Here is a 17281-nt window from a genome sequence, read left to right as displayed (position 1 = left end):
CGTGGTGGAGACAGTGACGTGGTGGAGACAGTGATGTGGTGGAGACAGTGACATGGTGGAGACAGTGACGTGGTGGAGACAGTAGTGTGGTGGAGACAGTGACGTGGTGGAGACAGTGACGTGGTGGAGACAGTGGTGGAGACAGTGGTGTGATGGAGACAGCGACGTTGTGGAGACAGTGGCGTGGTGGAGACAGTGACGTGGTGGAGACAGTGACGTGGTGGAGACAGTGGTGTGGTGGAGACAGTGACGTGTTGGAGACAGTGGCGTGGTGGAGACAGTGGTGTGGTGGAGACAGTGGTGGAGACAGTGGTGGAGACAGTGACGTGGTGGAGACAGTGACGTGGTGGAGACAGTGCCGTGGTGGAGACAGTGACGTGTTGGAGACAGTGGCGTGGTGGAGACAGTGGCGTGGTGAAGACAGTAACGTGGTGGAGACAGTGCCGTGGTGGAGACAGTGCCGTGGTGGAGACAGTGATGTGGTGGAGACAGTGGTGTGGTGGAGACAGTGCCGTGGTGGAGACAGTGACGTGGTGGAGACAGTGGTGTGGTGGAGACAGTGACGTGGTGGAGACAGTGATGTGGTGGAGACAGTGGCGTGGTGGAGACAGTGACGTTGTGGAGACAGTGATGTGGTGGAGACAGTGACGTGGGGGAGACAGTGGCGTGGTGGAGACAGTGCCGTGGTTGAGACAGTGACGTGGTGGAGACAGTGCCGTGGTGGAGACAGTGACGTGGTGGAGACAGTGGCGTGGTGGAGACAGTGGTGTGGTGGAGACAGTGGTTTGGTGGAGACAGTGCCGTGGTGGAGACAGTGACGTGGTGGAGACAGTGGTGTGGTGCAGACAGTGACTTGGTGGAGACAGTGACGTGGTGGAGACAGTGGTGTGGTGGAGAGAGTGACGTGGTGGAGACAGTGGCGTGGTGGAGACAGTGGCGTGGTGAAGACAGTGACGTGGTGGAGACAGTGACGTGGTGGAGACAGTGGTGGAGACAGTGGCGTGGTGGAGACAGTGGCGTGGTGAAGACAGTGACGTGGTGGAGACAGTGACGTGGTGGAGACAGTAGCGTGGTGGAGACAGTGACGTGGTGGAGACAGTGGCGTGGTGGAGACAGTGACGTGGTGGAGACAGTGACGTGGTGGAGACAGTGGCGTGGTGGAGACAGTGCCGTGGTGGAGACAGTGACGTGATGGAGACAGTGCCGTGGAGGAGACAGTGACGTGGTGGAGACAGTGGCGTGGTGGAGACAGTGACGTGGTGGAGACAGTGGTGTGGTGGAGACAGTGCCGTGGTGGAGACAGTGGTGTGGTGGAGACAGTGGCGTGGTGGAGACAGTGCCGTGGTGGAGACAGTGACGTGATGGAGACAGTGCCGTGGTGGAGACAGTGACGTGGTGGAGACAGTGGCGTGGTGGAGACAGTGACGTGGTGGAGACAGTGGTGTGGTGGAGACAGTGGTGTGGTGGAGACAGTGGTGTGGTGGAGACAGTGCCGTGGTGGAGACAGTGACGTGGTGGAGACAGTGGTGTGGTGGAGACAGTGACTTGGTGGAGACAGTGACGTGGTGGAGACAGTGGTGTGGTGGAGACAGTGACGTGGTGGAGACAGTGGCGTGGTGGAGACAGTGCCGTGGTGGAGACAGTGACGTGGTGGAGACAGTGCCGTGGTGGAGACAGTGACGTGGTGGAGACAGTGCCGTGGTGGAGACAGTGCCGTGGTGGAGACAGTGCCGTGGTGGAGACAGTGCCGTAGTGGAGACAGTGGTGTGGTGGAGACAGTGGTGTGGTGGAGACAGTGCCGTGGTGGAGACAGTGACGTGGTGGAGACAGTGGTGTGGTGGAGACAGTGACTTGGTGGAGACAGTGACGTGGTGGAGACAGTGGTGTGGTGGAGACAGTGACGTGGTGGAGACAGTGGTGTGGTGGAGACAGTGGCGTGGTGGAGACAGTGGCGTGGTGGAGACAGTGACGTGATGGAGACAGTGACGTGGTGGAGACAGTGACGTGGTGGAGACAGTGCCGTGGTGGAGACAGTGACGTGGTGGAGACAGTGCCGTGGTGGAGACAGTGCCGTGGTGGAGACAGTGGTGTGGTGGAGACAGTGGTGTGGTGGAGACAGTGGTGTGGTGGAGACAGTGACGTGGTGGAGACAGTGCCGTGGTGGAGACAGTGCCGTGGTGGAGACAGTGGCGTGGTAAAGACAGTGGCGTGGTGGAGACAGTGACGTGGTGGAGACAGTGGCGTGGTGGAGAAAGTGGCGTGGTGGAGACAGTGACGTGGTGGAGACAGTGGCGTGGTGGAGACAGTGACGTGGTGGAGACAGTGGTGGAGACAGTGACGTGGTGGAGACAGTGGTGTGGTGGAGACAGTGACGTGGTGGAGACAGTGGCGTGGTGGAGACAGTGACGTGGTGGAGACAGTGACGTGGTGGAGACAGTGGTGTGGATGAGACAGTGGCGTGGTGGAGACAGTGGCGTGGTGGAGACAGTGACGTGGTGGAGACAGTGCCATGGTGGAGACAGTGGCGTGGAAAAGACAGTGACGTGGTGGAGTCAGTGGTGTGGTGGAGACAGTGGCGTGGTGGAGACAGTGACGTGGTGGAGACAGTGGTGTGTTGGAGACAGGGGTGTGGTGGAGACAGTGGTGTGGTGGAGACAGTGACGTGGTGGAGACAGTGGTGTGGTGGAGACAGTGCCGTGGTGGAGACAGTGGCGTGGTGGAGACAGTGACGTGGTGGAGACAGTGGCGTGGTGGAGACAGTGACGTTGTGGAGACAGTGATGTGGTGGAGACAGTGACGTGGTGGAGACAGTGACGTGGTGGAGACAGTGATGTGGTGGAGACAGTGACGTGGTGGAGACAGTGACGTGGTGGAGACAGTAGTGTGGTGGAGACAGTGACGTGGTGGAGACAGTGACGTGGTGGAGACAGTGGTGGAGACAGTGGTGTGATGGAGACAGCGACGTTGTGGAGACAGTGGCGTGGTGGAGACAGTGACGTGGTGGAGACAGTGACGTGGTGGAGACAGTGGTGTGGTGGAGACAGTGACGTGTTGGAGACAGTGGCGTGGTGGAGACAGTGGTGTGGTGGAGACAGTGGTGGAGACAGTGACGTGGTGGAGACAGTGACGTGGTGGAGACAGTGCCGTGGTGGAGACAGTGACGTGTTGGAGACAGTGGCGTGGTGGAGACAGTGGCGTGGTGAAGACAGTGACGTGGTGGAGAGAGTGCCGTGGTGGAGACAGTGCCGTGGTGGAGACAGTGATGTGGTGGAGACAGTGGTGTGGTGGAGACAGTGCCGTGGTGGAGACAGTGACGTTGTGGAGACAGTGATGTGGTGGAGACAGTGACGTGGCGGAGACAGTGGCGTGGTGGAGACAGTGCCGTGGTGGAGACAGTGACGTGGTGGAGACAGTGCCGTGGTGGAGACAGTGACGTGGTGGAGACAGTGGCGTGGTGGAGACAGTGGTGTGGTGGAGACAGTGGTGTGGTGGAGACAGTGCCGTGGTGGAGACAGTGACGTGGTGGAGACAGTGGTGTGGTGGAGACAGTGACTTGGTGGAGACAGTGACGTGGTGGAGACAGTGGTGTGGTGGAGACAGTGACGTGGTGGAGACAGTGGCGTGGTGGAGACAGTGGCGTGGTGAAGACAGTGACTTGGTGGAGACAGTGACGTGGTGGAGACAGTGGTGGAGACAGTGGCGTGGTGGAGACAGTGGCGTGGTGAAGACAGTGACGTGGTGGAGACAGTGACGTGGTGGAGACAGTAGCGTGGTGGAGACAGTGACGTGATGGAGACAGTGGCGTGGTGGAGACAGTGACGTGGTGGAGACAGTGACGTGGTGGAGACAGTGGCGTGGTGGAGACAGTGCCGTGGTGGAGACAGTGACGTGATGGAGACAGTGACGTGGTGGAGACAGTGACGTGGTGGAGACAGTGGCGTGGTGGAGACAGTGACGTGGTGGAGACAGTGGTGTGGTGGAGACAGTCCCGTGGTGGAGACAGTGGTGTGGTGGAGACAGTGGCGTGGTGGAGACAGTGCCGTGGTGGAGACAGTGACGTGATGGAGACAGTGCCGTGGTGGAGACAGTGACGTGGTGGAGACAGTGGCGTGGTGGAGACAGTGACGTGGTGGAGACAGTGGTGTGGTGGAGACAGTGGTGTGGTGGAGACAGTGGTGTGGTGGAGACAGTGCCGTGGTGGAGACAGTGACGTGGTGGAGACAGTGGTGTGGTGGAGACAGTGACTTGGTGGAGACAGTGACGTGGTGGAGACAGTGGTGTGGTGGAGACAGTGACGTGGTGGAGACAGTGGCGTGGTGGAGACAGTGACGTGGTGGAGACAGTGACGTGGTGGAGACAGTGGCGTGGTGGAGACAGTGCCGTGGTGGAGACAGTGACGTGGTGGAGACAGTGCCGTGGTGGAGACAGTGACGTGGTGGAGACTGTGCCGTGGTGGAGACAGTGCCGTGGTGGAGACAGTGCCGTGGTGGAGACAGTGCCGTGGTGGAGACAGTGGTGTGGTGGAGACAGTGGTGTGGTGGAGACAGTGCCGTGGTGGAGACAGTGACGTGGTGGAGACAGTGGTGTGGTGGAGACAGTGACTTGGTGGAGACAGTGACGTGGTGGAGACAGTGGTGTGGTGGAGACAGTGACGTGGTGGAGACAGTGGTGTGGTGGAGACAGTGGCGTGGTGGAGACAGTGACGTGGTGGAGACAGTGACGTAGTGGAGACAGTGACGTGGTGGAGACAGTGGCGTGGTGGAGACAGTGGCGTGGTGGAGACAGTGACGTGATGGAGACAGTGACGTGGTGGAGACAGTGACGTGGTGGAGACAGTGGCGTGGTGGAGACAGTGCCGTGGTGGAGACAGTGACGTGGTGGAGACAGTGCCGTGGTGGAGACAGTGACGTGGTGGAGACAGTGCCGTGGTGGAGACAGTGCCGTGGTGGAGACAGTGGTGTGGTGGAGACAGTGGTGTGGTGGAGACAGTGGTGTGGTGGAGACAGTGACGTGGTGGAGACAGTGCCGTGGTGGAGACAGTGCCGTGGTGGAGACAGTAACGTGGTAAAGACAGTGGCGTGGTGGAGACAGTGACGTGGTGGAGACAGTGGCGTGGTGGAGAAAGTGGCGTGGTGGAGACAGTGACGTGGTGGAGACAGTGGCGTGGTGGAGACAGTGACGTGGTGGAGACAGTGGTGGAGACAGTGACGTGGTGGAGACAGTGGTGGAGACAGTGACGTGGTGGAGACAGTGGTGTGGTGGAGACAGTGACGTGGTGGAGACTGTGGCGTGGTGGAGACAGTGACGTGGTGGAGACAGTGACGTGGTGGAGACAGTGGCGTGGTGGAGACAGTGGCGTGGTGGAGACATTGGCGTGGTGGAGACAGTGACGTGGTGGAGACAGTGCCATGGTGGAGACAGTGGCGTGGAAAAGACAGTGACGTGGTGGAGACAGTGGTGTGGTGGAGACAGTGGCGTGGTGGAGACAGTGACGTGGTGGAGACAGTGGTGTGGTGGAGACAGTGGTGTGGTGGAGACAGTGGTGTGGTGGAGACAGTGACGTGGTGGAGACAGTGGTGTGGTGGAGACAGTGCCGTGGTGGAGACAGTGGCGTGGTGGAGACAGTGACGTGGTGGAGACAGTGATGTGGTGGAGACAGTGGCGTGGTGGAGACAGTGACGTTGTGGAGACAGTGATGTGGTGGAGACAGTGACGTGGTGGAGACAGTGACGTGGTGGAGACAGTGATGTGGTGGAGACAGTGACGTGGTGGAGACAGTGACGTGGTGGAGACAGTAGTGTGGTAGAGACAGTGACGTGGTGGAGACAGTGACGTGGTGGAGACAGTGGTGTGATGGAGACAGCGACGTTGTGGAGACAGTGGCGTGGTGGAGACAGTGACGTGGTGGAGACAGTGACGTGGTGGAGACAGTGGTGTGGTGGAGACAGTGACGTGTTGGAGACAGTTGCGTGGTGGAGACAGTGGTGTGGTGGAGACAGTGGTGGAGACAGTGGTGGAGACAGTGACGTGGTGGAGACAGTGACGTGGTGGAGACAGTGCCGTGGTGGAGACAGTGACGTGTTGGAGACAGTGGCGTGGTGGAGACAGTGGCGTGGTGAAGACAGTGACGTGGTGGAGACAGTGCCGTGGTGGAGACAGTGCCGTGGTGGAGACAGTGACGTGGTGGAGACAGTGCCGTGGTGGAGACAGTGACGTGGTGGAGACAGTGCCGTGGTGGAGACAGTGGTGTGGTGGAGACAGTGCCGTGGTGGAGACAGTGACTTGGTGGAGACAGTGACGTGGTGGAGACAGTGGTGTGGTGGAGACAGTGACGTGGTGGAGACAGTGGTGTGGTGGAGACAGTGGCGTGGTGGAGACAGTGACGTAATGGAGACAGTGACGTGGTGGAGACAGTGACGTGGTGGAGACAGTGGCGTGGTGGAGACAGTGGCGTGGTGGAGACAGTGGCGTGGTGGAGACAGTGACGTGATGGAGACAGTGACGTGGTGGAGACAGTGGCGTGGTGGAGACAGTGGTGTGGTGGAGACAGTGCCGTGGTGGAGACAGTGACGTGGTGGAGACAGTGGCGTGGTGGAGACAGTGACGTGGTGGAGACAGTGGTGTGGTGGAGACAGTGGTGTGGTGGAGACAGTGGTGTGGTGGAGACAGTGACGTGGTGGAGACAGTGGTGTGGTGGAGACAGTGACTTGGTGGAGACAGTGACGTGGTGGAGACAGTGGTGTGGTGGAGACAGTGACGTGGTGGAGACAGTGGCGTGGTGGAGACAGTGACGTGGTGGAGACAGTGACGTGGTGGAGACAGTGGCGTGGTGGAGACAGTGCCGTGGTGGAGACAGTGACGTGGTGGAGACAGTGCCGTGGTGGAGACAGTGACGTGGTGGAGACTGTGCCGTGGTGGAGACAGTGCCGTGGTGGAGACAGTGCCGTGGTGGAGACAGTGCCGTGGTGGAGACAGTGGTGTGGTGGAGACAGTGGTGTGGTGGAGACAGTGCCGTGGTGGAGACAGTGACGTGGTGGAGACAGTGGTGTGGTGGAGACAGTGACTTGGTGGAGACAGTGACGTGGTGGAGACAGTGGTGTGGTGGAGACAGTGACGTGGTGGAGACAGTGGTGTGGTGGAGACAGTGGCGTGGTGGAGACAGTGACGTGGTGGAGACAGTGACGTAGTGGAGACAGTGACGTGGTGGAGACAGTGGCGTGGTGGAGACAGTGGCGTGGTGGAGACAGTGACGTGATGGAGACAGTGACGTGGTGGAGACAGTGACGTGGTGGAGACAGTGGCGTGGTGGAGACAGTGCCGTGGTGGAGACAGTGACGTGGTGGAGACAGTGCCGTGGTGGAGACAGTGACGTGGTGGAGACAGTGCCGTGGTGGAGACAGTGCCGTGGTGGAGACAGTGGTGTGGTGGAGACAGTGGTGTGGTGGAGACAGTGGTGTGGTGGAGACAGTGACGTGGTGGAGACAGTGCCGTGGTGGAGACAGTGCCGTGGTGGAGACAGTAACGTGGTAAAGACAGTGGCGTGGTGGAGACAGTGACGTGGTGGAGACAGTGGCGTGGTGGAGAAAGTGGCGTGGTGGAGACAGTGACGTGGTGGAGACAGTGGCGTGGTGGAGACAGTGACGTGGTGGAGACAGTGGTGGAGACAGTGACGTGGTGGAGACAGTGGTGTGGTGGAGACAGTGACGTGGTGGAGACTGTGGCGTGGTGGAGACAGTGACGTGGTGGAGACAGTGGCGTGGTGGAGACAGTGGCGTGGTGGAGACATTGGCGTGGTGGAGACAGTGACGTGGTGGAGACAGTGCCATGGTGGAGACAGTGGCGTGGAAAAGACAGTGACGTGGTGGAGACAGTGGTGTGGTGGAGACAGTGGCGTGGTGGAGACAGTGACGTGGTGGAGACAGTGGTGTGGTGGAGACAGTGGTGTGGTGGAGACAGTGGTGTGGTGGAGACAGTGACGTGGTGGAGACAGTGGTGTGGTGGAGACAGTGCCGTGGTGGAGACAGTGGCGTGGTGGAGACAGTGACGTGGTGGAGACAGTGATGTGGTGGAGACAGTGGCGTGGTGGAGACAGTGACGTTGTGGAGACAGTGATGTGGTGGAGACAGTGACGTGGTGGAGACAGTGACGTGGTGGAGACAGTGATGTGGTGGAGACAGTGACGTGGTGGAGACAGTGACGTGGTGGAGACAGTAGTGTGGTAGAGACAGTGACGTGGTGGAGACAGTGACGTGGTGGAGACAGTGGTGTGATGGAGACAGCGACGTTGTGGAGACAGTGGCGTGGTGGAGACAGTGACGTGGTGGAGACAGTGACGTGGTGGAGACAGTGGTGTGGTGGAGACAGTGACGTGTTGGAGACAGTTGCGTGGTGGAGACAGTGGTGTGGTGGAGACAGTGGTGGAGACAGTGGTGGAGACAGTGACGTGGTGGAGACAGTGACGTGGTGGAGACAGTGCCGTGGTGGAGACAGTGACGTGTTGGAGACAGTGGCGTGGTGGAGACAGTGGCGTGGTGAAGACAGTGACGTGGTGGAGACAGTGCCGTGGTGGAGACAGTGCCGTGGTGGAGACAGTGACGTGGTGGAGACAGTGCCGTGGTGGAGACAGTGACGTGGTGGAGACAGTGCCGTGGTGGAGACAGTGGTGTGGTGGAGACAGTGCCGTGGTGGAGACAGTGACTTGGTGGAGACAGTGACGTGGTGGAGACAGTGGTGTGGTGGAGACAGTGACGTGGTGGAGACAGTGGTGTGGTGGAGACAGTGGCGTGGTGGAGACAGTGACGTAATGGAGACAGTGACGTGGTGGAGACAGTGACGTGGTGGAGACAGTGGCGTGGTGGAGACAGTGGCGTGGTGGAGACAGTGGCGTGGTGGAGACAGTGACGTGATGGAGACAGTGACGTGGTGGAGACAGTGGCGTGGTGGAGACAGTGGTGTGGTGGAGACAGTGGCGTGGTGGAGACAGTGACGTGGTGGAGACAGTGGTGTGGTGGAGACAGTGGTGTGGTGGAGACAGTGGTGTGGTGGAGACAGTGACGTGGTGGAGACAGTGGTGTGGTGGAGACAGTGACGTGGTGGAGACAGTGCCGTGGTGGAGACAGTGCCGTGGTGGAGACAGTGGCGTGGTAAAGACAGTGGCGTGGTGGAGACAGTGACGTGGTGGAGACAGTGGCGTGGTGGAGAAAGTGGCGTGGTGGAGACAGTGACGTGGTGGAGACAGTGGCGTGGTGGAGACAGTGACGTGGTGGAGACAGTGGTGGAGACAGTGACGTGGTGGAGACAGTGGTGTGGTGGAGACAGTGACGTGGTGGAGACAGTGGCGTGGTGGAGACAGTGACGTGGTGGAGACAGTGACGTGGTGGAGACAGTGGCGTGGTGGAGACAGTGGCGTGGTGGAGACAGTGGCGTGGTGGAGACAGTGACGTGGTGGAGACAGTGCCATGGTGGAGACAGTGGCGTGGAAAAGACAGTGACGTGGTGGAGACAGTGGTGTGGTGGAGACAGTGGCGTGGTGGCGACAGTGACGTGGTGGAGACAGTGGTGTGGTGGAGACAGTGGTGTGGTGGAGACAGTGGTGTGGTGGAGACAGTGACGTGGTGGAGACAGTGGTGTGGTGGAGACAGTGCCGTGGTGGAGACAGTGGCGTGGTGGAGACAGTGACGTGGTGGAGACAGTGATGTGGTGGAGACAGTGGCGTGGTGGAGACAGTGACGTTGTGGAGACAGTGACGTGGTGGAGACAGTGATGTGGTGGAGACAGTGACGTGGTGGAGACAGTGACGTGGTGGAGACAGTGACGTGGTGGAGACAGTGACGTGGTGGAGACAGTGACGTGGTGGAGACAGTGATGTGGTGGAGACAGTGACGTGGTGGAGACAGTGACGTGGTGGAGACAGTAGTGTGGTGGAGACAGTGACGTGGTGGAGACAGTGACGTGGTGGAGACAGTGGTGGAGACAGTGGTGGAGACAGTGGTGTGATGGAGACAGTGACGTTGTGGAGACAGTGGCGTGGTGGAGACAGTGACGTGGTGGAGACAGTGACGTGGTGGAGACAGTGGTGTGGTGGAGACAGTGACGTGGTGGAGACAGTGACGTGGTGGAGACAGTGATGTGGTGGAGACAGTGACGTGGTGGAGACAGTGACGTGGTGGAGACAGTAGTGTGTTGGAGACAGTGGCGTGGTGGAGACAGTGGTGTGGTGGAGACAGTGGTGGAGACAGTGGTGGAGACAGTGACGTGGTGGAGACAGTGACGTGGTGGAGACAGTGCCGTGGTGGAGACAGTGGCGTGGTGGAGACAGTGACGTGTTGGAGACAGTGGCGTGGTGGAGACAATGGCGTGGTGAAGACAGTGACGTGGTGGAGACATTGACGTGTTGGAGACAGTGGCGTGGTGGAGACAGTGGCGTGGTGAAGACAGTGTCGTGGTGGAGACAGTGCCGTGGTGGAGACAGTGACGTGGTGAAGACAGTGCCGTGGTGGAGACAGTGGCGTGGTGGAGAGAGTGGCGTGGTAAAGACAGTGGTGTGGTGGAGACAGTGGTGTGGTGGAGACAGTGGCGTGGTGGAGACAGTGGCGTGGTGAAGACAGTGCCGTGGTGGAGACAGTGACGTGGTGAAGACAGTGCCGTGGTGGAGACAGTAATGGAGACAGTGACGTGGTGGAGACAGTGGTGGGGACAGTGACGTGGTGGAGACAGTGACGAGGTGGAGACAGTGACGTGGTGGAGACAGTGACATGGTAGAGACAGTGGCGTGGTGGAGACAGTGACGTGGTGGAGACAGTGACGTGGTGGAGACAGTGGCGTGGTGGAGACAGTGACGTGGTGGAGACAGTGGTGTATTGGAGACAGTGACGTGGTGGAGACAGTGACGTGATGGAGACAGTGACTTGGTGGAGACAGTGACGTGGTGGAGACAGTGGTGTGGTGGAGACAGTGACGTGGTGGAGACAGTGACGTGGTGGAGACAGTGCCGTGGTGGAGACAGTGCCGTGGTGGAGACAGTGGCGTGGTGGAGACAGTGGCGTGGTGGAGACAGTGGCGTGGTGGAGACAGTGGCGTGGTGGAGACAGTGGTGGAGACAGTGGCGAGGTGGAGACAGTGGTGGAGACAGTGATGTGGTGGAGACAGTGGTGGAGACAGTGACGTGGTGGAGACAGTGGCGTGGTGGAGACAGTGTCGTGGTGGAGACAGTGGCGTGGTGGAGACAGTGGCGTGGTGGAGACAGTGGTGGAGACAGTGGTGGGGACAGTGACGTGGTGGAGACAGTGACGTGGTGGAGACAGTGACATGGTAGAGACAGTGGTGTGGTGGAGACAGTAATGGAGACAGTCACGTGGTGGAGACAGTGGCGTGGTGGAGACAGTGACGTGGTGGAGACAGTGACGTGGTGGAGACAGTGACGTGGTGGAGACAGTGGTGTGGTGGAGACAGTGTTGTGGTGGAGACAGTGACGTGGTGGAGACAGTGACGTGGTGGAGACAGTGGCGTGGTGGAGACAGTGGCGTGGTGGAGACAGTAACGTGGTGGAGACAGTGACGTGGTGGAGACAGTAACGTGGTGGAGACAGTGACGTGGTGGAGACAGTGACGTGGTGGAGACAGTGGCGTGGTGAAGACAGTGCCGTGGTGGAGACAGTGGTGTGGTGGAGACAGTGACGTGGTGGAGACAGTGGCGTGGTGGAGACAGTGGCGTGGTGGAGACAGTGGCGTGGTGGAGACAGTGGTGTGGTGAAGACAGTGCCGTGGTGGAGACAGTGGTGTGGTGGAGACAGTGGCGTGGTGGAGACAGTGGCGTGGTGGAGACAGTGGCGTGGTGGAGACAGTGACGTGGTGGAGACAGTGGCGTGGTGGAGACAGTGACGTGGTGGAGACAGTGACGTGGTGGAGACAGTGACGTGGTGGAGACAGTGGCGTGGTGGAGACAGTGGCGTGGTGGAGACAGTGACGTGGTGGAGACAGTGGTGTGGTGGAGACAGTGGCGTGGTGGAGACAGTGGCGTGGTGGAGACAGTGGCGTGGTGGAGACAGTGACGTGGTGGAGACAGTGGCGTGGTGGAGACAGTGGTGTGGTGGAGACAGTGACGTGGTGGAGACAGTGGTGTGGTGGAGACAGTGGTGTGGTGGAGACAGTGGCGTGGTGGAGACAGTGACGTGGTGGAGACAGTGGCGTGCTGGAGACAGTGGCGTGGTGGAGACAGTGGTGTGGTGGAGACAGTGACGTGGTGGAGACAGTGGTGTGGTGGAGACAGTGGCGTGGTGGAGACAGTGGCGTGATGGAGACAGTGACGTGGTGGAGACAGTGGCGTGGTGGAGACAGTGGCGTGGTGGAGCCCCTCATACTGTGTTGGGACCCTGTCAGTCATGGCCCCTGATACTGTGTTGGGACCCTGTCAGTCATGGCCCCTGATACTGTGTTGGGACCCTGTCAGTCATGGCCCCTGATACTGTGTTGGGACCCTGTCAGTCATGGCCCCTGATACTGTGTTGGGACCCTGTCAGTCATGGCCCCTGATACTGTGTTGGGACCCTGTCAGTCATGGCCCCTGATACTGTGTTGGGACCCTGTCAGTCATGGCCCCTGATACTGTGTTGGGACCCTGTCAGTCATGGCCCCTGATACTGTGTTGGGACCCTGTCAGTCATGGCCCCTGATACTGTGTTGGGACCCTGTCAGTCATGGCCCCTGATTCTGTGTTGGGACCCTGTCAGTCATGGCCCCTGATACTGTGTTGGGACCCTGTCAGTCATGGCCCCTGATACTGTGTTGGGACCCTGTCAGTCATGGCCCCTGATACTGTGTTGGGACCCTGTCAGTCCTGGTTCGTGCTACTGTACTTACCTAGTTGTACTTACCTAGTTGTGCTTGCGGGGGTTGAGCTCTGGGTCTTTGGTCACGCCTCTCAACTCTCAATCAACTGGTGTACAGATTTCTGAGCCTACTGGGCTCTATCATATCTACACTTGAATCTGTGTATGGAGTCTGTGTATATCCATTTATTAACTACTCTGACACTAAAAAAATTTTTTTTAGCGTCTCTGTGGCTCATCTGGGTACTAAGTTTCCAGCTGTGTCCCCTTGTTCGTGTCCCACCCGTGCTGAAGAGTTTGTCTTTGTCCACCCTGTCAATTCCCCTGAGAATTTTGTAGGTGGTTATCATGTCTCCCCCTTACTCTTCGGTTTTCCAGGGACGTAAGGTTCAGCTTCTTTAGCCTTTCCTCGTAGCTCATACCTCTCAGTTCCGGGACGAGCCTGTTGGCATACCGCTGCCTTGTGTTTAACTGGGTATGGACTCCAGGCTGGAGCGCCATATTCCAGGATTGGTCTTACATAAGTGGTATACAGGGTTCTGAACGATTCCTTACACAAGTTTCTTAAGGCAGTTCTTATGTTGGCCAGTCTAGCATATGCTGCTGATGATATTTTTTTGTTGTGGGGAACTGGGGACAGGTTTGGTGATATCAACCCCCAGACCTTTCTCTCTATTTGACTCTAGCAGGATTTCACCTCCCAGATGATACCTTGTGTTCAGCCTTCTGCTCCCTTCGCCTAATTTCATTACCCACACTTTCCTCAGTTTAACTTTAGCACCCATTTTCTAAACCATTCTTCCAGTTTGTCCAGGTCATCCTCTAGTCTCTGTGTATCTTCATCCCTCTTGATTCTTCTCATAATTTTTGCAACATCAGCAAACATTGAGAGAAACTAGTCTATACCCTCTGGAAGATTGTTTACATATACTAGAAACAGGATTGGTCCAAGTACAGAGCCCCGTGGGACTCCGCTGGTGACATCTCGCCACTCTGATGTCTCCCTCTTCACCGTTACTCGCTGTTTCCTGTTGCTTAAGTACTCCCTTATCCACTGGAGCACCTTCCCTTTTTCTCCTGGCTGATGCTCCAACTTTTTTAACAGCCTTTTATGGGGTACTGTGTCAAAGGCTTTCTGGCAGTCCAGGAAAATGCAGTCTTCCCACCTTTCTCTTTCCTGCCAAATTTTTGTTGCCTGGTCATAGAATTCTATTAAACCTGTGAGGCACGATTTACCATCCCTGAACCCATGCTGGTGGTGCGTTTCAAAGTTATTTCCCTCCAGATGCTCTACGAGCCAGTGTGTGTATTCACCTAGTTGTATTCACCTAGTTGTGTTTGTGGGGTTAAGCTTTGCTCTTTCGGCCCGCTTCTCAACTGTCAATCAACTGTTTACTTACTACTTTTTTTTCCCCACATCACACACACACACCCCAGGAAGCAGCCCGTGACAGCTGACTTACTCCCAGGTACCAGTTTACTGCTAGGTAAAAGGGGCATTCAGGGTGAAAGAAACTTTGCCCATTTGTTTCTGGCTCGTGCGGGAATCGAGCCCGCGCCACAGAATTACGTGTGTGTGATTCATACACACACGTACACACATGTATGTGTGTGTTTTTCTGTGTACTCACCTAGTTGTACTCACCTAGTTGTGTTTGCGGGGGTTAAGCTCTGGCTCTTTGGTCCCGCCTCTCAACCGTCAATCAACTGGTGTACAGATTCCTGAGCTTACTGGGCTCTATCATATCTACACTTGAAACTGTGTATGGAGTCAGCCTCCACCACATCACTGCCTAATGCATTCCATTTGTCAACCACTCTGACACTAAAAAAGTTCTTTCTAATATCTCTGTGGCTCATTTGGGCACTCAGTTTCCACCTGTGTCCCCTAGTGGGTGTGCCCCTTGTGTTAAATAGACTGTATTTATCTACCCTATCAATGCTGTCTCTCTTTATGTGTGTGTGTGTGTGTGTGTGTGTGTGTGTGTGTGTGTGTGTGTGTGTGTGTGTGTGTGTGTGTGTGTGTGTGTGTGTGTGTGTGTGTGTGTGTGTGTGTGTGTGTGTGTGTACTCACCTAGTTGTTGTGTTTGCGGGGGTTGAGCTCTGGTTCTTTGGTCCCGCCTCTCAACCGTCAATCAACAGGTGTACAGATTCCTGAGCCTATCGGGCTCTGTCATATCTACACTTGAAACTGTGTATGGAGTCAGCCTCCACCACATCACCCCCTAATGCATTCCATTTGTCAACCACTCTGACACTAAAAAGTTCTTTCTAATATCTCTGTGGCTCATTTGGGCACTCAGTTTCCACCTGTGTCCCCTTGTGCGTGTTCCCCTTGTGTTAAATAGACTGTCTTTATCTACCCTATCAATCCCCTTCTGAATCTTGAATGTGGTGATCATGTCCCCCCTAACTCTTCTGTCTTCCAGCGAAGTGAGGTTTAATTCCCGTAGTCTCTCCTCGTAGCTCATACCTCTCAGCTCGGGTACTAGTCTGGTGGCAAACCTTTGAACCTTTTCCAGTTTAGTCTTATCCTTGACTAGATATAGACTCCATGCTGGGGCTGCATACTCCAGGATTGGCCTGACATATGTGGTATACAAAGTTCTGAATGATTCTTTACACAAGTTTCTGAATGCCGTTCGTATGTTGGCCAGCCTGGCATATGCCGCTGATGTTATCCGCTTGATATGTGCTGCAGGAGACAGGTCTGGCGTGATATCAACCCCCAAGTCTTTTTCCTTCTCTGACTCCTGAAGAATTTCCTCTCCCAGATGATACCTTGTATCTGGCCTCCTGCTCCCTACACCTATCTTCATTACATTACATTTGGTTGGGTTAAACTCTAACAACCATTTGTTCGACCATTCCTTCAGCTTGTCTAGGTCTTCTTGAAGCCTCAAACAGTCCTCTTCTGTTTTAATCCTTCTCATAATTTTAGTATCGTCCGCAAACATTGAGAGAAATGAATCGATACCCTCCGGGAGATCATTTACATATATCAGAAACAAGATAGGACCGAGTACAGAGCCCTGTGGGACTCCACTGGTGACTTCACGCCAATCGGAGGTCTCACCCCTCACCGTAACTCTCTGCTTCCTATTGCTTAGATACTCCCTTATCCACTGGAGCACCTTACCAGCTACACCTGCCTGTCTCTCCAGCTTATGTACCAGCCTCTTATGCGGTACTGTGTCAAAGGCTTTCCGACAATCCAAGAAAATGCAGTCCGCCCAGCCCTCTCTTTCTTGCTTAATCCGTGTCACCTGATCGTAGAATTCTATCAAGCCTGTAAGGCAAGATTTACCCTCCCTGAAACCATGTTGCCGATTTGTCACGAAGTCCCTTCTCTCCAGATGTGTTACCAGGTTTTTTCTCACGATCTTCTCCATCACCTTGCATGGTATACAAGTCAAGGACACTGGCCTGTAGTTCAGTGCCTCTTGTCTGTCGCCCTTTTTGTATATTGGGACCACATTCGCCATCTTCCATATTTCTGGTAGGTCTCCCGTCTCTAGTGACTTACTATACCCTATGGAGAGTGGCAAGCAAAGTGCCTCTGCACACTCTTTCAGTACCCATGGTGAGATCCCATCTGGACCAACAGCCTTTCTAACATCCAGATCCAGCAGGTGTCTCTTGACCTCCTCTCTCGTAATTTCGAACTCCTCCAAGGCCGCCTGGTTTACCTCCCTTTCTCCTAGCACAGTGACCTCACCCTGTTCTATTGTGAAGACCTCCTGGAACCTCTTGTTGAGTTCCTCACACACCTCTCTGTCATTCTCTGTATACCTGTCCTCGCCTGTTCTAAGTTTCAATACCTGTTCTTTCACTGTTGTTTTCCTTCTGATGTGACTGTGGAGTAGCTTTGGTTCAGTCTTGGCTTTGTTTGCTATATCATTTTCAAAATTTTTCTCTGCTTCTCTTCTCACCCTGACGTACTCATTCCTGGTTCTCTGGTATCTCTCTCTGCTTTCTGGTGTTCTGTTATTCCGGAAGTTCCTCCACGCCTTTTTGTTCAGTTTCTTCGCTTCGATACATGCCCTATTATACCATGGATTCTTCTGTTGCTTCTCGGATTTTTCCCTTTGGGCCGGGATGAACCTGTTTACTGCCTCCTGACACTTTTGGGTAACATAGTCCATCATACCCTGTACAGACTTGTCTCTGAGGTTTGTGTCCCAAGGTATTTCACTTAGGAAACTTCTCATCTGTTCATAATTCCCCTTTCGGTATGCCAGCCTTTTGATTCCTAGTTCTTCTTTGGAGGAGATAAGTCCTAGCTCTACCAAGTACTCAAAGTTCAATACACTGTGGTCACTCATTCCCAAGGGCGCTTCCATCTTAACTTCCCTTATATCCCATTCATTTAGGGTAAATATCAAATCAAGCATTGCTGGTTCATCTTCTCCTCTCATTCTTGTTGGTTCTTTGGTGTGCTGGCTTAGAAAGTTT

This window comes from Procambarus clarkii, chromosome 45 (assembly GCF_040958095.1).
Source record: "Procambarus clarkii isolate CNS0578487 chromosome 45, FALCON_Pclarkii_2.0, whole genome shotgun sequence".
Taxonomy (NCBI): domain Eukaryota; kingdom Metazoa; phylum Arthropoda; class Malacostraca; order Decapoda; family Cambaridae; genus Procambarus; species Procambarus clarkii.
This window is presented reverse-complemented; position numbering follows the sequence as displayed.